General features: G+C 39.4%; 1 long non-coding RNA gene across 2 annotated transcripts in view; it reads right to left on the bottom strand.

Moving 5' to 3' along the window:
• Nucleotides 1–15,165: 15,165 nt before the first annotated feature.
• The window catches only part of LOC309870965, a 63,898-nt gene continuing 58,504 nt past the window's right edge, over nt 15,166–20,559 (bottom strand). For both annotated transcript variants that reach the window (XR_014314898.1, XR_014314899.1), the window contains one exon: nt 15,166–16,392. This is a non-coding gene — a long non-coding RNA (uncharacterized lncRNA). The remainder of the gene's footprint in view (nt 16,393–20,559) is intronic.

Genomic DNA, 20,559 nt, shown 5'->3' with positions numbered 1-20,559 from the left:
TAGAGATGAACAAGGCAGTTTGGAATTGAATCAGGATTACTTTTTGATGCGTTAGAAATTTTTTTATGGACTACATTACTTTTTGATGTATTAGAAGTTGTTTGTTTACTTATTTACTTGGTTTTTTTCCTCATAAAGGGGGAAGTTATACAATTCTAAGTAATATTTGTGACATATACATCAGTGTTAAAAACATAATAGGCATCCAATAAACACCTGTAAATTAATCGGAAAGGAACATAGGAACACATCAGCCTGTTTATTTTAACATTCTTATTGATTGCGTTCTAGATAAATGGCAGTTTATTGTAGAGAGAAAAACAGGACCTGGTGGAATCTAGGAAAGATGTAGAAAGAGAAGGTTTGTCTAGCAGGTCAGGAAATTTGAACCCGTTGTCAAGAGTTCTGAATGTTTTTCCTGTTCCATGTTATGAGGTGCTTACCCATCATTAATTTTAGTTCATTTTTATGTGAGCTTAAACTTTGAGTGATTTCTTGACTAGTGCTTTCTTTTTTAACATCATTTTTTTTAATGATTTGCATTTTGTTTCACAACAGTTGCCCAAAATATCCTTGAAAAAGGAGGGCTGTGTTCACCTTTAATACTTAAAAATCACTTGGCGGCATTTCAATTGAGCATGAGTATGTGTTTGCAAGAAAGTAAAACATAACCAGAATGAGTAACCTCTGTTCTCTGAGGCTTATTGCATATCATTTATGCTTGAAAAAACAGAGTGAATTTATTTGTTTTAATGTCCAAAAACTTTGACCCAAGAGTTAAAAAGAGCTAGCTGACCAATACAGTAAAAATAGCTACAAACTTACTTTTTAACTGGGATGATAATTTAACCTCACATCTCTTTATCACAGAACATGCTGAAAACAGTTTGAAATAATTTTCTAGTGTTTGAGGCACATTTAGAGTATCTACTCTGGTAATAGGAAGTATAGGTCGGTCAAATTATCTGAATAACCCAGGTCGACAAACCCACCCTAGAGATAAAGAACAGTTGTTTTTTTAGTTTAAATTATCCAAATAGCTTATCTTCATAATCCCATGACACTCAGTAATTGCTCAATCTTCCTCGGATCCCTGCTGCCTTGTGGAAAGAGTTATATTAATAAAATGAAAGGATTTAAGGAAACAGTATGTCAGGAATCAGCAGCGAAAGACTCATTTACAACAAAAATGTTGTTTTTAAATTAGAATTGATACATAATAATTGAGTTAAACCTGAAGAAATCCTGATTAATCTTTTCATACATTTATATCTTGCTGATTAATCCTCGGAGATTTTGCTCTGTTGTTTTCTCTTTTCTCGCTCGGAGTGGGTGGATCTTAGCTTGATTTGATGTTCCCTCCCAGGCCACTAATAAAGGCAGGACTTTTTCCCCAAATGATTTTTTTCTTTCCTTTTTTTTTTTTTTTTTTTTTTTTTTTTTTTTAACTATCTCTCTAGAAAAATGCTGCTGACAGTATCTTTTTTATTACCCTTTATACTGGGCCTCTTCATGCTTCCTCATTTCAATAGAAGAGTCAATTACTTAACATTTAATGAATAATTTGGGGTCAAACAAGGGCTTTTCCCTTCCTGCCTGTCATTTCAGAGCTGTCAGTATAACCTAGAAGGCACAGTAAAAAACGTGAAAATCACACATTTCGTTATTTCTTCTAAACTCTGAGTTTGATAATAGCAAAAGTGACATGGATAAAATGACCTTTCAACAATTAAACACTTCCCCCCACCCCAAAGATTTTATTTATTTATTTGACAGAAAGAGAGATCACAAGTAGGCAGAGAGGCAGGCAGAGATAGAGGAAGGGAAGCAGGCTCCCTGCTAAGCAGAGAGCCCAATGTGGGGCTCGATCCCAGGACGCTGGGATCATGACCTGAGCCGAAGGCAGAGGCTTAACCCATTGAGCCACCCAGGTGCCCACAAGAAACACTTTTGTCATTGGTACTGTGCCACATGCATTGTGGGATATAAAGCCTTAAGCAGCATTACTGTCAACAACTTATAGTCTGGATGAAGTGGGTTGTATTTACATCTGAGCGATTAAATAAGGGCACAAGACCATGCATGACTACATGTGAAAATAAGCAGTACAAACAACAAGTACTGTAAGTGCTTCTTACGGAAGATAAGTGTCAGTAGAGGACATAGGACTCAGCCAGTGGAGTCACATCTTACTTGGGGGTTTGGTGCTAAAGTCAATACACAATACAAAAACTATGTGAAGTCCATATTTCTGAAAGTCCCTCAAATCGCCCATAAATTTCAAGATATATAGTCACAAATAGGTGCCACATTGGATCCTGACACATGCTCTCTCTTAGCAAGTTCTGTGCAGTTAGTGTTTCATTTGCGGTGCGAACAGATCACTGAAGAACCTGGCTTGAGTTTATATTCAAACCCAAAAACCACCCTCAGTATCAGCTTATACTGTGTGGGGTGCTTGGGAGATACATTGGGCTGACGTGCATCTCTGGGTCCTTTATTGGAATAGCTGGCAGAATTGTCCACCCTTTACGGCTCTTTCTCTCTCACTCTCTCCTTCCTATCAAGCCTCTAGGGGTTACTTTACATAAGTTGAATGTGTATATGATACGTTCTACTGTGTATAAGTTACACATACTCTTGCCAACTCTTCCTCTATCTACTCATATCTATTAAGTTCTGATATGTTTTTATTTGGCTGCATTTAATATCTGTGTGGTATACCTAGCCTTGAATTTTATTTTTTCATGGTTATTTTTACAAGATCAAGGCTCTCTGATTCAGGACTTTTGTATTCTCCTTTATCATTCTTTTCTCTCTTCCTTCTCAACCTTTTAGTTTCATGGAAGGAAATATACCTTATCTTTCCATATGCTAAAAACACTACCCAACCTGTGTCCCATTCATTTCCTTTAGAATTCCATCCCTTAAAAGATTTACCAATCAGCAAATATTAAGGAATGCCTTCTACAGTGTAAGGATTGGACTAAAGTTTGGAAAACACATTTTAAATTGCAGCAGGAAGGAAAACAGAGACATTTAATGGCTCAAAGCACCATGTTGTAAATGCCATGCCAGTGATACAGAAAATAAGTGGTGTGACCATTCGGAGGAGGGAGACACTCACTGCCTGGAATAAAAAAGTCCTTGAAAAGGCTGAGATTGAATCAAGCCTGGAACCTTTAGTAGGATAGAAGGCAAGGTGCATTCATAGCCACAATCTTTTAGACCAAGATATATGAGTGCTACCTGGTACTAGTCCTCTGTGAGCTCATGGTCTAGTGATGGAGACAGACAGGTAAAAAATAAATTTCAATACAATGTGGTAAATGTGCTCAGATAGGGACTGGAACAAAGTCCTGTGAGGCCACAGGGACTCTGCTAGATTCTGATGAGAAGTAGGAAAAGAGGAGTCATTTGAATTACACTTTAAAGGAAGGTAGGGTCTTCCCCTGGTACAGAAGGAAGAGAGGCACATTAGATCAAAGAGAGCACTCCTTCTGGGCATGATTCTAGAAAGGAAAAGAAATCACCCTGGCAGTGACGAAAGGCTGTGGGTCAGTGTTGTGACAATCTGGGGAAGCAGATTATGAAACATCTTTTATGACAAGGGGAGGACTTGGGTTTCATCTGGAAGGATATAAGGAGTCAAAAGAGAGTTGTGAGTCACAACGTGACATTATCTGATTTTGTTTCCTATAAGAAAATGCATTTAAGCCTGTGGCAAGGAGACCAGCTGAGATTGAAAGCTATACAAAGGCAAGGTTGTGTTTATCTCTTTGGTATGCCCAGCACTATCATGGTATGGTGTTCTAGAATATTTCACTGAGGTAAAGTTTTTGGTAGCTTGAATAGTCTAAGGAAAGTTTGAGAGCCCAGATTCAGGCCTTAGCAGTAGAGGTGGAAAGAAGAGGTCAAATTTGAGGAGCACCTGGGTGGCTCTGATGATTAAGTATCCACCTTCAGCTCAGGTCATGATCCCGGGGTCCTGGGACTGAGCCCCATGTTGGGCTGCCAACTCAGAGGGGAATCTCCTTCTCCCTCTCCCTTTGCCTCTCCCCCTGCTTGTGCTCTCTCTCTCTCTCAAACGAATATATATATATATATATATATATATATATATATATATATATTTAATGAAGAAGTCAAATTTGAGTAATGTTTGTGAGATGGAATCTGTAGGGTCTATTGTCTGATCAGATGTGGTGGGAGGTGATTAGGAGGAAAAGAAAGTTAAGGATAATGCAAGGCTTTTCATTAGGGAGACCAGATAGATTTATCATAAATTAAAACATAAACCACAGGAGACAGCACAGGTTCTCTTTTGGAAGTGGACAGGTTCTGTTGAAAGGGCTTGTGTATTTCTCACTCAACCATATCCAGTGGGCAATAGGAAATACAGGCTTGGGAAATGGGGTTGAGATTGAAGCTGGGGATACAGCTTCATGAATATAGATTAGATGGGTTGGAAGTAGATGAGATCACACGGGAATGGCACTGTCTGAGGAAATGTTCAGGATTGTCTTAAGTTGAGTAGTGTACCCCGAAAATGCATGTCAACCTGGAATTTCAGAATATAACCTTATTTGGAAGTAGGGTCTTATCTTTTTTAAAAAGATTATGTGAGTGGGGGGATGGGCAGAGGGAGAGGAAGAAGGAGAATCTCAACTGGACGCCACGTTGAGTACAAAGCCGACATGGGGTTGGATCCCACGACCCTGAGATCATGACCTGAGCTGAAATCAAGAGTCAGTGCTTAACTGACTGAACCACCCAGGCACCCCAGGGTTTTTTAGTTTTGTTTTGTTTTGATGTAACTTGTGAAGATGAAGTTATACTGGATTAATTAATTAATGATTGGTGTCATTTCAAGAAGAAAACCAGAAACAGATACTGTGGAGAAGGCCACGTGAAGACAGAAGCAGAGACTGGAGTCACGCTGTGTAAACCAAGGAATGCCAAGGATTGCCAGGAACTACCAGAAGCTAGGAAGAAGTAAGGAAGGATCCTCTCCTAGAGCCTGCAGAGAGGACATGGCCCTAATGACACCTTGCTTTCCAACTTCCAGGCTCCAGAATTGTAAGAGAGCTTATTTCTGTTGTTTTAAGCTACTCAGTTTGTGGTGCTTTGTTATGGTAGTCCTAAGAGACTAATACAAAGACTAGGGATGGACCCTGGAACCTGACATTTGAGGGTAGCTGAGGAGGAGGACCCATGAAAGAGGCAGAGAAGAAACAGTCCCAGAGGAGGAAGAGCCACATGAGTGCAGGTGTGGATGAGCACAAGCATGGTTTGATCAGAAGAGATAGCTTGTGACAAGGGATAGTTTAGAGATAGGGTCCTGAAGGCATGTAGAGCCAGTCTGTGGGGACATCTGTGCCAGATGCAGTCATATGGTCAACCTGTGACCATTGTGGGTGGGCAGGGAGTGGAACTATTCCGGGCTATTCCCACATCTATAATCTTCTGGCTCTCAGGGCCGGCCTTTCTCCCTCTTGCCTCCAAATTCACAATCGTCTCCCCTTTTTTGTAAAGGACACAATAAATAACCCTGGGTCAAATCGGTCACCCCTTCTCACCTCTCTTTTCACTCACTGCTTCCATTTTCTCACTTACTGACCCTCGGGGATTGGATTCTCTCTTTAGTTTCCCGATTGCTTTTAACTTGTTAAATCCAGGGCCTTCCCCCCTCCTCATTTTCCTTGACTTCCCTGCATCTCTGCAGTGTTAACATTTCTGATCTTCTCTGCCTTGTTGAAAGTTTCTCCTCCTATGAATCCTCTGCTGCTATATTATTCCAGTTCTTAAATTACATCTCGGTCTCCCCAGGGTTCATTCTTCCTGCTGCTGCAAAATGTGGGCTAGATGATTCTTTGGTTTAGGGAATCTGTGATTCCCTCTCTCCCTCCCACGGTCAATTTATATAACTATTCATTGAATGAATTAATTATGAGTTAATTCAATACATATTAATGCCACCAAAATCCCTTCTCCACATCTGATCTCCCTCAGGCCTAATCTAATTTTGGTCAGGAATATTGAGCATTAACCCTAATCTATGTCTGTTTAGAGTTCCTCTTATTTTACTTAAAATGTTTCCTTAAGGAGCTCGTTGAAGAAAATTTGGAAAATATCGAGAAGGTAAAAGGGAGAAAAAAATTACCCAATCCTTTCATTTTTTTGACATGTCGACATTTATTATTTTTATAAGCATTTTTAAAAGTCTTTTATGTATATGTGTATATCTGCAATATATGTTTGTCTTCTGCTTTAAATTTAATATTATAATATAAGCATTTTCATGTCATTACTGATGTTCACAAATATTTCTTGTGGCTGCCTGCATAGTATTCTGTTAAGAGGTTATACTGTATTTTCCTTAATCATTTCCTTTTTTTTCTTTCCTGAAGATAGAGTGTTTTCTTCTTCTTTTTTTTTTTTTTAAGATTTTATTTATTTATTTATTTGACAGGCAGAGATCACAAGCAGGCAGAGGCAGGCAGAGAGAGAGAGAGGGAAGCAGGCTCCCTGCTGAGCAGAGAACATGGTGCGGGACTCGATCCCAGGACCCCGCGATCATGACCTGAGCCGAAGGCAGCGGCTTAACCCACTGAGACACCCAGGCACCCAGAAGTGTTTTCTTCTTTTAAAAAATTTTTTGTTTAAATTCAATTTAATAAACCTATAATGTAATATTAGTTTTAGGGGTAGAATTTAGTGATTCATCAGTTGCATACGACACCCAGTGCTCATTCCACTAAGTGCCCTCCTTAATGTCCATCACCCAGTTATCCCATCCGCCCCAGCCTCTACCCCTCCAGCAACCCTCAGTTTGTGTCCTTATGGTCAAGAGTCTCTTATGGTTTGACTCCCTCTCTGTTTTTATTTTGTTTTATTTTTCCTTCCTTTGCCCTATGTTCATCTGTTTTTCCTTAACCATTTTCTTAAGTTCAACATACAAGTTTTTTCTCTGTTTTTCTATTATAAATAATGCTGTAGTAAAAAATCTTCCTGCACAAAGCTTTACATTAGTCTAGATTTTTTTAAAATGATAAGTTCCCCAAAATGGACTTTTTGACCCAATGCATAAATATTTAGAACTTAATATACATTGTCGACTTGCTTGTGAGAGGGTTTCACCAACTTGCACACCAGCAATTTACGAGTACCTCTTTACCACAGCCCTGTGAAAATGTTTACTTAACATTTTTGCTCTTTAAATAATTTACTCTTTTCCTCCAAGAACACTGATGGTGTGTCTCAGTGAATAGACCTACAATTCTTATGTTTTTTGTGGTACATGCATATAAGGACTGATAGTAGAAACTAAGTTGATGACAAGGCTTTGCCTTTCACTAACAAAAGCATGTTTACTTGGAAAGCAGAATCTCAGAAAAAGAAAGATCTGAGAAGAGAATTTGATATGGTTTTAGAGGCAGTCTCTTTGAATCTGTGGGACAGTATTTTGGCTTGAATTTCTCTGTAATTCCTCTGCAGAAAAGAAAATATTCTTAATTTCTTAATTTTAAGCAGAAAAGTGATTCCAGCAGAGAGGGAGTAGCTTTCTCTCTACAGATATGGGGTCCACATCTCCTTATAGACAACGTCTTCCCAGACGCATGTACAGATGAATATTTCTGATGTGCTTGTCATCTGCTAGCCCAATAAAGTGACTGTTTAGCAAACTTTTATGAGAGAAGCATGTATTATCCAAATGTAGGTGTGTGTAGCTTATACGTAGGGTCAGCTCAAAATATTTATTAAATTCTTCTTGCCAGTTTATACAGATCATAGTGTCAGTTCATGGAAGAGAGGTTTATGTGTTTGCAGAGTTCTTTCAAAGAGTCTGAGATTTGATACATCACATAAAGCAATCCAGGTCTTACCAAGTCTGATTTCTGAAATCACTTTTTCATGGTTTCTGGTTTGTGACACTTGAATAAAAGAGAAAATATAAGTGCTCAATACCATGCAACTGGTATGTTCTGTCTTCCCAACTTTTGGAAAAATCCAGCCACTACTAATATGTTGAAAGCTAAATTTTGTAGAATGTTAAACATTCATGAAAGAAATGATGAAAGAAAGGATAGGTTTCCTGCCAGCTTTGCGGTCAGCAGCAGTGCTCTGGCCTGATTACTTAAGCCCATGTTTTTCCTAAATCAGTCATGAATCAGTAATTATCAAGTTTTGCAATACTAGGCAATTCTCTTGAGAATAGCAAATGATTTGTAACATTGAGTTGATGGCTTTTTACAAAAAGAAATAATTTGGCTCCTCTTGGTGGGTTTCCTTGGGCACTGGGCAGAACCCCTATTGATTTAATGGGGCTTTGTCTCTGGAAGCTTTGCAGATTGATCTTTCGTACACAATCAAATAGCACATTTGCTTTCTTTCCCCACAAAAATAAGAATGCTCCTGGTGTGTAGTGTGTTGGTTTCACTTCCATTCATTTGACTTAACTATTTAAATCACAATTTAATCCCAAGAAGGGGGGAAGAAGTCACAGATCAAAATCCAAGAATAAAGTTTTTGCTTCATTTAGTTTCTTCTTGCATGTTTTGTTCTGACCTGTTTGATAATTGTTTTCTTCAGCTATAGGATGTGCTTTGTGCATTGGGATTATAGACCTTATAGTTGGAAGGGACTTCAGGAAGGTTTTCTCATTCAGTCTCCTCGTTTGTGAAGCTCAGAGGTGTTATAAAATTGATAAAAAGGGATCCAAATGTGGGCATTTTCTCTTACTAGATACCTCCTTCGCCAACATGCCTACATCAGTGTAATTACCTTGTTTAGATATGGGAAACGTAGAGCTCAGTTTATCACACACTTCGAAGTTTGTTCTGACGTGGTGCCAAGTGACACCAGGATTTTAAACAGCTGTTTCTTGGTTTCTAGACCCTCCTGCCATTTCCTCTCTTTGACACCCACGATCCCATGACTGCCTTTGTCACCCAAGGAGGACTTCATAACTTTTCTTTGCCCATCCTTCGCTTGTTTCACTTTGGAGATGCTCTCCTCCTGGACACATCATTGGCAACACCTTTGCTTGGACATTCCCAAGGATTTTAATGCCTTAATGTCCAGGAGGTCCCCTTAGGGTGGGGACCAGGAGAGTCTTCATCAGATGAGCCTTTCAAAGTACTCTAAAATCCTATATATGTCTTATCCAAGGGGCTGCAGTTTTCGTTCTTGAGTTAGTCTCTGTCTTGGGGTGCTCCTTGACTGAAAGTCACCATCTCCTTTACGTACTGATGAATTTTGGCATTCTGAGGTTCTCCCAGACATTCTGACCTTAGGAGTTTGGTCAGGCTCTTGGTAGAAGTTATATATTCCCATGTTTTCTGTTTCCTCACCACCATTCAGTCTGGGCCCTGGTACCCTGAATGAGCCTAACCCATGGCTAATCTGCAACACCGTGACTGTTTCCTGGCAAGGGTTCCCAGATTCGTCTATTGTGCTATCAATTGGGAGCTGCAGAAGTTCACACAATCACAGGATTGGAAGGGAGCCTACTGGTCATTGAATGCTTGAGTCACCTCTACAAATCACTGCCAACTAATTATCTGGCTTGACGGGAAACTTACTACCTCCCAAGGCGGTTCATTCTAATTCGGACAGCTCCAACTGGTGGGAAATTCTTTCTCATACCTATTCAGTGTTGATGTGTTTCCCGTATTGAGTAAAACAGAATTCCTATTAATTAGGTCCCCCAGAGTCTTTCCAGAGTTGACTTAACCTAATACCTCTGGGAGGAAAACTTATTTGCATTTACAGAACCCGGTGGATGCTGCCTTGTGAAATTCAGAATGCAGCCTTACACCATCAACAGACATGTAGTGGGCATTTAATATAAAACACTTGTTGAACTAAACTGAATTATTCTCTGAAGAAAGCAGTGATGGCTAACAGTATAGTGCTCCTAGAATGCGTCATTCTTTTGGCAGCTACTGCCTTGGGCTCTTAGTTACTTTATATGCACGAGTCTTGTCTATACAGCTAGTTGTTAAACTCCTCAGGGGTATGGACCTGTGTATTATGTGTAGTCTCTAACAAGCTTTACTCATGACCTGCATTCAGCTAGTGTTTTGCAAGAAAGTGAAAGTGTAAGAATTACTCCTTCTGTAACTGAGTTGCTTTTCTTTCTTGCCCCAGATGATGAACGGTGGTAGGGGTGGTGGTGGTGGTGGTGGTGGTGTGTGTGTGTGTGTCTGTTGGCATGAGCCCAGGGTCAACTTTGTCTTATTGAAGGTTTTAGAACTAATCTTACAACAGAAACGAGTTTTCCCAGACCATCCTCAAGAAACTGTTCCTTTTCTGTATCAGTGCTGCACATTAGCAGAGCTATGTTAGGGGTTAAATTTTGACACTGGGGTGTTGGTCTGGCAGCCTGACAATCACATACCAGGAACACCCTTCTCCACTCATCTGTCTAGTGCACACTTCCTCATTCTTCAGCCTGCATCAGGAATATCTCTTTGTGGAACCTTCTGAATCTGCCCAGGCAGAGGGATCACCTTTTCTTTCTTGTCCTTGCTGTACTATATTCATATTATTGGCTTCTACAACTCTCTCTTTTGTTATTTTGTGAACTTCTGGAAAAAAGGGGACCGAGTCTCATTTCTCCTTGTCTCCCTATGCCCAGCACAGTGACTGGTGCAAAGTAGTGAGATAATGAATATTTTTGAGGGAATGACTATTAAAATAAATGAGTTGTTTGTGAGGAGTTGGGAAATGAATTCCCAAGTGCTAGAGAACCCATTTACCACGGAATTTTTAGAATACAGCAGTTTTTGAGGTTGGGTATTGCTTGTTCTGTTTGTATACTCTCAGGGTTATGCCCCTCATGGACATGACTGAACAGCATCCTTTCAGTTAACTGTTGAGGGTCATGCAGTCTGGGATAAGCCATGAGCAGGATCAGAAGCAAAGCAAGGCAGGCCCCAGTGATATGAACCACTATAGCTGTCCTGAGGGAGCACAGGGTGACTAGTAGAACATGGTATTCCCTGGGTCTGGCAACCAAGAACATATAAGGCAAGCAGTTGGCTTTATAGAGTCTGTTGGAATCAGTGACAAATTCCAAAGATGGTTAAATAAAGTGATAGGAGAAGTTGAGGAAAAGGTGAACCTCAGGAGTATCCAGTGCCAATTGGTCAGCCAGCATCAGGGAATCTGTCGGCAGGTAAGAGATATATGTATGAAGGGGATACTGGCAAGAGCCCAGCAGAACTCTGAACGTAGAGGAACACTGGTTCAGCAATATTTGCTGAATATTTGTGTCCTCCCTAATTAATTGAAACCTCAAACCCAGTGAGGCAGTATTTGGAGGGGGAGCCTTTGGAAGGTGCTTATGTCCTGAGGGTGGTCCTCATGAATGGGATTAGCAGCCTTATAAAAGAGACCCCATGTGAGGACACAGTGAAAAGACAGCCATCTATGAATCAGGAAGTACATTGTCACGGGACACTAAATCTGCCAGTGCTTTGATCTTGGACTTCCCAGCCTTCATAACTATGAGAAATGAATTTCTTTTGTTTATAAGCCACCTGGTCTAAAATATTTTGTTATAGCAGCCTGAATGGATTAAGACAGATGTGTCTTGAAAATGCTTCCAAGAGGAGGTAAATTCCTGATCTAGTTGTCTGTAGAAAAAAAAGGAAGTTGCCTGGTTATCAGCATCAGAGCACATGATCAGGGTGGGACTAACTCCTGTGACAAATATGAATTCCTTGTTATGGGGCTAGAGCTCCTTTAAATACCTTCTGTTTCTAATCAGAATATATCCTAGAGACAGGCCAGGGCCAAGCTTCCAGGGCCGAGTATACCCAGCTGTGGCAAGAGGGTGGTCTGGGGCTGGCTACCAAGGAGGGCTTGATAAACATCTTTTGACTAGAACTGCATCTAGCCTATAATTGTCCATCAAACCATTAAATATAGTTGACTGGCTACCACATAGCAGAGGGGAAGAAGCACTGGTTTTAATATCGTCTTGCCCTGAAAAATACTCCATACTTACCAAAGTACTTTCACATTTCACTATTTCATGAGACTCTAAAATTCTTTGATATAGGCTGGGGTGGGTACATGAAAGCATTAACAGTTTAAACGAATCCTCTTACTCCTGGTTATCTAGTGGTAGGAGCAGAACTGCAACTATGAGCACCTTATTGCTAAGTCACGGCTCTTTTCCGCAGACCACTGGTTTGCCGTGACATCCCCTGAAGGACCGTGTTCGCTGAGAATTCAGTCCAGGTTTAATTGGTTTCTGGGAAATAGGACCCAGCTGGGTCCGAGCATTTCAAAAGGATAGTCTCAGCGATAATGGTGACCCAAGTATTGTTTAAAATACTTGATTTAAAGCACTTCGGTGGCTCAGTGGTTAAACCTCTGCCTGCGGCTCAGGTCATGATCCCAGGGTCTCAGGATCGCATCGGGCTCTCTGCTCAGCAGCAAGCCTGCTTCCCCCCTCTCCCTCTGCCTGATCTCTCTCTCTGCAGAGAGAGATCTCTCTGTCAAATAAATAAGTAAAATCTTAAAAAAAAAAATACTTGATTTAAGAAACATGCTTTAATTTTGATTAAGTGGGTTATTTAAAGGAGGTCTCCTTAAATGTACTGAAGCAAATTAGGCCCTACCAGAGATTTAAAATAAAAAAATCAGTTTCTGGTAAAAATGTTAAAAATGTTCCCATTTTTTTGTGATTTCACCATGCTTTTGAATTGCTGAGTTCTTCTTCTTCTTTTTTTTTTTTTTTTAAAGATTTTATTTATTTGACAGAGATCTCAAGTAGGCAGAGAGGCAGGCAGAGAGAGGGAGAGAGAGAGAGGAGGAAGCAGGCTCCCTGCTGAGCAGAGAGGCTGATGTGGGGCTCAATCCCAGGACTCTGGGATCATGACCCAAGCCAAAGGCAAAGGCTTTAACCCATGAGCCATCCAGGTGCCCTGCATTGCAGAGATCTTATGATGGTCTAAATATTATTTTAAACTTTGAGAACATGGCAATAGACAAAAGAGACATAATTTCCTTTGTCATTGGGCTGTGCCCTAGTTGGGGAGAGGGTGTTTGAGGAGAAACTTTATAGAAACCAAGTAAAATATAAAGTATGTCAGATGTTGATAAATGCAAGACAGAAAAATAGAGCAGGGAATGGAGACAGGCTATGTGGGAATTGGGAGGGGTTGCATTTTAAAATAGGATGATTAGGGAAAGTCCCACAAAAAACTTGAAAGAAATACATATCTGTGTACAAATTCAAAGTAGTAAACATCCAAACTAGCTATCAGTAATTGTTAGTGAGGACACACACACAACAACCACCTAACATTTACTTCTCAAATTAACTCCCAACTCTATTCATCTAAAAAAGTGAAATAAATTTGACTTTATGTTTTTTTATAGAACTGTAAGGATACGGAATTTAGCTATCACTAATCTCTGCTTTTTGTTTGCAGACCTCCCACTGTTTAGCTCAGTGATAAAATTCCACAATAAATTTGACTTGAAAGATTTCAGGATATCACAAAAATGAAAATGACGAATGAAGGCTATGAGATGAGGCAAATATTTGGCAAATCCTGTAAAGCACTTAGGACAAGCTTTATTAAGTGTAGAAAATTCAGATGATTATTACTGTTTTTATTTTTATCTGGGGTCAAACATAATTAAAATAAAACCTCTTCTGTGGGTTTCCAAATTAGCCTAACGATTTATTGGTCTCCAAAGATCTTTGTAGACGGTCATTTTGGCACAAAGTTCTAAAAGAGGGCTCTCTAGATCTGGAAAGAAGTTAGAAAATAATTTGTTTAAAAGCAAAACAAAACAAAAGTCGCAAGAAACAACACCATGAGAGAATGTTCTGTGACCTACTGAGGATTCGGTTGAAAGGTGCTATCAGTGATCTATGGCTGGCTGGGCCCTGAAATGTCCAGTTTGTCCTGGTTTGGAACTGCAAAGATCAAGGAGGAAATGTTGTAGCTGCCCTCTTGTGGCCAAATTGGAGGTTTTTGCCTCTGTCTCAATACTTGCAGGAAATAATATCTGCCCCATCCCCCAACAGTTGAGCTATTCATGAAATAATGTAAGAGCATTAAAAGATTTCAGGTTTTCAGATGGGCACCACAGATCTTTGCCCCAAAGCAAGACCCTGCAAATCAGTCAACATATATTTTCAGATTAAGCAAAACCCCTGGTTATTGGTAGATTATATTAAAATTGTGGCCCCTCCACCATTCCTCAAGGGGAAGTCATGGGTGATTCCTGGGAGGCTATTAAAGATGAACTCCTCAAGTCTACCAATACTTTTTGGGGGAATTGCAGAGATAGATGTAATATTAACGAGAAGGGCTTTGATACCTGTCAGCTGGATAATCAAGGCTAAGTCCCTTAACCTGAGAGCTTAGACTTGTGTCCTCATATGTAAAACAGAAGAGTTCAAAGGCAGCTTCCAATATCCTCATTAGCTCTAAAACTCTGTAAAAATGTGAGTTGATGAACATGGCAAGGTATTTTTTAGTCCCTGGGATATCTTTCAGGTTAAGTGGCTTCATGGTTAGTGAACCAAAGAGCAGTGGGCAAACTACATGATGAAACCTTTGAAAATTTCAGGGTTTCAGAGAGGGTTGTAGAACTGCCCCATTGGTCTTCTGAGTTAATTTTTCAGTTTATTCATGTAAGTACTGAATTTATTAAGTATATTCTATGTGCTGTGCCTTATTCAAGGTGGAAATAATACAACAGTGATGGAAAATAGGAGTATTCTTGTCTTCAAGGAGCTTCTTCTTTGCAAAAAAATATATTCCATCATTTTAATGTATTTTCATATAGTTTCCTTTTATGTTCATATGGCTCTGAAAATAATAAGAGGACCTGCCTTAAACTTTAAATGCTTCTATCGATCTACTAAGTGAGATGGGCTCAAAGCTTACCACAATTCCCAGTAAACTTGAGAAAGGACTGGTTCTGGAATAAAAAGTTCAAGGTAAGGAAAAAAATGTGCCTTTTGGTGAAGCTTCTAATGGAAGAGGTGCTTGGTTATGCTTTGGTCATTCTGAAAACTATTCTTTCATGGGCCTTTTTTTGTTTTTTTTTTTTTTTTTTTTAACATAGAAGGAACTTCTAATAGGTTCTGTATCTTTCTGGAAAATGTCTTTTCTGTGTCCTGGTTTCACATTTATGCCATACTGTGGAATGGTTAGTTAAAAAGCAAGATTGTATTTTAAGTGATTCATAATTTTATTTAAAATTTTTATTTTATCAGGGTAAGATTATTTTCTTTACTTTTTTTTCCCTCTTGAAGTCCTTGTGCATGCTCTGATGTTTAGAGAAATTACCATAAGTTTTGAAATACTAATTGTTTTGGATGTGAGAAATCTTAAGCTACACATTACTAAAATCAAAGTTGCCTTATGTTATTTTTTGTAAGGATATACACATACGTACTATGACCAGGTTACAGTGTCCTGATAGAGATAATTATTTCAGACTACAAGACATTCTGAGAGGAACTCTTCATGACAGAGGTTTTTTTTTTTTTTCCTGTTGCCTTGGTATTTTCGGAATATCTTACACATCATCTACTATATGTGTCTTTGTTAAGTTAGAGTCTGGTTAGATAGAACATTTGAACTCTACTCAACTTGGCAGTGTAAAGATCCTGGAGTCCAATGATTTGTCTTTAGGGCGGTGTTTGGGGAATAACAAAATATTTCAGAATCATTAAGGGTATCAAGAGGGAATTTGGGAGTGGTTGAAATGCTTTGTGTACTTCTAAGAAAGCAGGATAGGAGAGATTAGAGGAGGAAAATGGTTTTTAAAATTTCACTTAGTGATCTGTAAATACAATAAGCATTACTGCAGGTTCATAATAAAATAAAATGATTATAAACTGGTAAAAAGTTGAGTTTATTCTGATCTCAGTTTAATAAAACTGGGTCTAATAAAATTGAGAAGGTAAGAAAAAAACCAATTCAGATGTTACAAAGACAGGGTCATTGGTGAGTAATATTAGAACTCCCTTTTGGGCAAAGATATATCTGTAAGGAAGTTAAATACAGGGTGTGTGATATCATTTTGGTACAAATGGTGATGCCATTTGTAGAGCACTGCTTTAAACAGGATTTTTAGGTTGATAGGCTCTGAGGAAGGTGATATGAAGTCTTAGACAGAACACAGACTATGTGTTCAGAATATGCTGGGTCAGTTGGCTGTGTGGTCTTAGATAACTTTTTGGTCTCCATTTTTTTCCTTGTAAATTGAAGTGATTCCTCTTCACTCACAGACTTATACAGAGAAGGTTCCATGACTTCCCCTTCCCATATTTTCCAGGTTTCTAGGAGAGTTTTGCTATATATCTGTCAGTTCTCCAAGATCATGCAAATCACCAAAGCTTAAGAGCTAAAAGAAGAAAAAGATGGTTTAGAAGTTGTTGCTTGAATTAAGTAGTACCTAAAAATTTAAACTACCTTATCAAGTTATGTTTTTAACATTGAAAGCAAATGGTTCTTCACCTCATGGCCTAAAAGGAAACCTGCATTTTTTGCTTTTTGTTTAGGTGTGGAAATGTGGAGATGAACGGCAGGGGTTTACAAATCTTGCACATATGGCTTGAAAGCTGGTCCACCATACATAAGTGGTTGTGATTTTAATGTAGTTGTTGATTGTTTTTTACTCAGACTTCTTTCCTGCATTCATTTGTTCCTTCATGTCATTCAAACATATTGAACATAGTTCCTGTGTCTTTATGGACAAGGCTCTATTTAGAGCACTGCCTCATTCTGGATCACAAGTTCAAATACATGTGCAGGTCAGAAGTGAAGCAGAGGCTACCTAATACCAGTGTGAACACTGGTGACTGTGCCGAATAGGAGAACACATGTTTAGTCTAGAGAGCAGTCATGAGTCCGTGGCTTATTGCTACCAGGACGTGGGCTGCATATTGCCAAATTTTCCAATTTTTGTTTAAAAAAGAGTTTATTTATTTGAGAGAGAGAGAGAGAAAGCAGGGGGAGGGAGAGGGACAAGTAGACTCTGCTCTGAGCACAGAGCCCATCATGGGGTTAATCCCATGATCCTGAGATCACGACCTGCACTGGAATCAAGAGTGGGCTGTTCAACTGACTGAGCCACCCAGGCACCCCAAGATCTTCCAAACCTTTTTGAGAGAAGTCATAAGGGTAGGCTCTAATGTGGACTATCCTGACTGTTAAAATACTGCCAACCATACAGAGCCCATTACCTGAGGACTACCAGGTTGTATACTCAGATTGCAGAGGCCTTTAGCTCCTTTCTCATGATCTGCTTCCTGACAGCATGATGGTTAAGAGCTAGATACACCAGGCATGAATCACAGTGTGTGTGACCTTGGCAGGTTACTTAGCATCTCTGAGCCTGAGTTTCCTTATCTATGAAATGGAGATGATAGTGCATATCTCAGAGGGTTTGGGGGGAAGAATCAAATGAGTTAAAATGTGTAAGTGCTTAGAATGATGCCTTGGATGTAGCAGGTGATATTGAAGTGTTTAATATTATTAGTACTTCTTTCATGTCCTCTCATTAAAGAGGCCACACCCCTCTTCCTGTGAGGTCTGGGAAGAGAGGAGGAAAAATGAAAAGGGAAACAAGCCTTTATTGTGTACTCGGAGTTATGCCAGGTACTTTGTATGACATTTTCTCATTTAATCTTCGTGCAGACTCTTGAGATGAATTTCATTCCCATTTTATAATACCAAGAACTGAAACTCTGTGAGATTCAGTGGCTTGTCCAAGGCAGAGCTGGGATTTGGATTTAAGTGAATCTGATTCTAAAGCTCATCATTTTATATCAGAGAGCTTACCATTCTTCTTGACCCAAGGAGATTTGTGAATCGGATGCCTGGCTTGAAATTCTTCATAAAGCGTTCTAAGAGAAATTGCCTTCTAAATGAATCTGCTTGGGTCCAGATGAACTAGGGGGACTGTTGTTACCCATAAACCCACCCACCTCTCCCCCAGGCAAGCATGAACTCCTTAAGGGCAAGGACTAGGTCTTCCCTCTCTATGGAGCTGCCAGTATATTCAATGAGCTCAAAGGTGTACAAAGAAAGAAAGAGGGACTCAAAATAGGAAGATCTCAACCCACGGAGTTTTGAAGAGTCTGAACTCGACCTGTGGTGACAAATGATTAATTAATTACTGCACCAAAAGCCCCTGGATGTTAAAGAACTTTTACCTCCCTTTCCAGCAGGGATCCTTCTGGTGTCAGTGAATAAAATCAGAGTGGAGGGCAGAGTGGAAGTGTTGTGAAGGGAAGGAAGTAGGGAGGAAGAAAAGAAAGTGGAAAATCTGTCTGTTTAGATAAAGAGAGCAGGGATGTGAAAGGCAAAAGCCATCAAGCAAACTTCCTGTCAGCTGCACACAATGAACTTGGGCTCCATGAACTTCCCAAATCAGGACAGAATAAAAAAAATCACAACAGTATCTTCGGAAAGCCCTCCACACGCTCTGCTGAAAACTGCTTTTGTTTTTGGTAGATGGAATAAAAAAGTATGGGAAGTTTACTTAAAAGGATATCTGCTATTATAAAACACATGAAGTCTTTCCCAATTAGGACTTAAGTCACATCCATCTATAACTCTGAAGCAGGAAAACACGAACATCTTTCTGCTGGCTGGTAATGTGTTTTTAAAGGATTTCAATTTCTCTTCCATACGAGAGGTTTGAACATCCACAGACCATGCTAATCCTTGCCTCATTGACTCAAATGAGTTAGAAGTCAGTAAAATTACAAAAACCACAAACTAAATGATTAATAGGTCTGTTTTCAAGAATCAAATGGAAAACAAGCAGGCCAATAGAACTGTGGTTCCCATTCTGTCCCTTGATCACTTTAATCTCTCACTAGAGTGAAGGAACTGTCAGATCTCCTGCACCGTCACACGGCAGCTCTTCTTCACTCTGTCCAGATGGAGTGCCAGGGCTACGAAGGCCACACTTTCCCACCCCAGGGGTCAGGCGGCTTCACAGATGGGCCTTTGGAGCTAATCCAGATGCAGAGCAACACGGAGCCCCTCCATCCTGAGTGAAGCATCCATGTCTGAATGAATGTCCCTCAAAAGCTCTTTAATGGGCTTAATCTGGCAAGTTACTAAACCTCTCTCCCTCCCAATTCCCTCACCTGTGAAATGGGAATAAGTTGAGAACTAGCTTTACATGTTTGTGATGATCAAATGAGCTTTACTACCTGTAAAACACAGCAGTGACTAGCAATGCTCATTAATATTTTTAATATAATAATATCTGTTAGAGCTGATATTGATCATAGGTGTAGGTGATCATATTTGTATTAGAAATAACTTGTTTCAAAATGCTCTGACTTTGCAAATGATTTTAAAAGGCCCTTGGTGTGAGAACAAGTACCTTTATTCACCACTCTCTGAAAATTAGCCATGTCTGGTATAGTCAGACTTTTATATCTTACTGTAAATTACCCAGACTTTCAAAATGGTCTTGTTCCTTACAGGGAAAAATGGTGTAACTATATAGTAATTCGATGGGGATAAAGCAGTGGTTGATTAGATGAATTAAACATGACTTTTAAAAATAAATCAAAGGGGTGAAATTTGCTTTGTTGAACAAGTAACTTTGTTCTACACTTTTTCTCTATACTAGGTTATTTTGCATTTTCACTAGATGGGATAAAAAATTGACAGGCTCAAATTAAAATTTCACAAAGCTTTGTTTCCTAGTTCATACCATAAGGTGTTTTTTGATCAGTGGAATGCATCATTATCAATTCCCAGGGGCTATATTTTAGACATTTCCCCATATCACATTATTGTAGGTAGGAGAACTGATTAGCATTATGGTGGCAAAGCAGAATTCAGAATTATGCTCTATAGCCACACTTTACTTAAAATATGTTCTATCTTCAGGGTCTTCCTTTGGTAATGTTGGGATGGTGCAGTATAGTTTAGCAAAAGGCCACAGGCTTTAGCACCAAAGGGACTTGTCTTTGAATCTCAGATATACCACCTATAATTGAGTTTTGAATGTATTAACTCTTCTAATAAATTTATGGAATAAATGGTTTTCAACTTCAGTATGGCCCAGAATCACCTAGAAGGGATGTTAAAACACACATTGTGGACACCACTCCCAGGATTTCTGATTGAGTAGGTTTTCTGTTTGGTTTAAGAATTTGCGTTTCTATTTTGTTTCCACATAAATATGACAATGATGCTGGTCTGAGAACTATACTTTAAGAACTGCTAGGATGTGTTTTGTGTAATAAATAAGGTTCAGAAGGTTTCAGTTGGGCCAGAGTTTCCATATCTCTAAATGGGAAGAGTAATGACTTTCAAGATTTTCTATGAAAATCAGAGAGATTGTGTAGAGTAAGCCAGCACTTACTGGGCAGTGAATAAATAGTAGATATTATTCCCTGGAGTTGGACAGCCATGGATTCAAGTTCAAGGGTTGACTGATTGCTCACTGAATGATCCATTGTAAACTCCATAACTTCTCAAAATGTCATTTATTTGTAAAGTGGATGGTATGGTCTCAATTGTATTCCCCCCAAATCCA

The sequence above is a fragment of the Mustela nivalis genome (genome assembly GCF_964662115.1).
Source record: "Mustela nivalis genome assembly, chromosome: 8".
Classification (NCBI taxonomy): domain Eukaryota; kingdom Metazoa; phylum Chordata; class Mammalia; order Carnivora; family Mustelidae; genus Mustela; species Mustela nivalis.
This window is presented reverse-complemented; position numbering and strand designations above follow the sequence as displayed.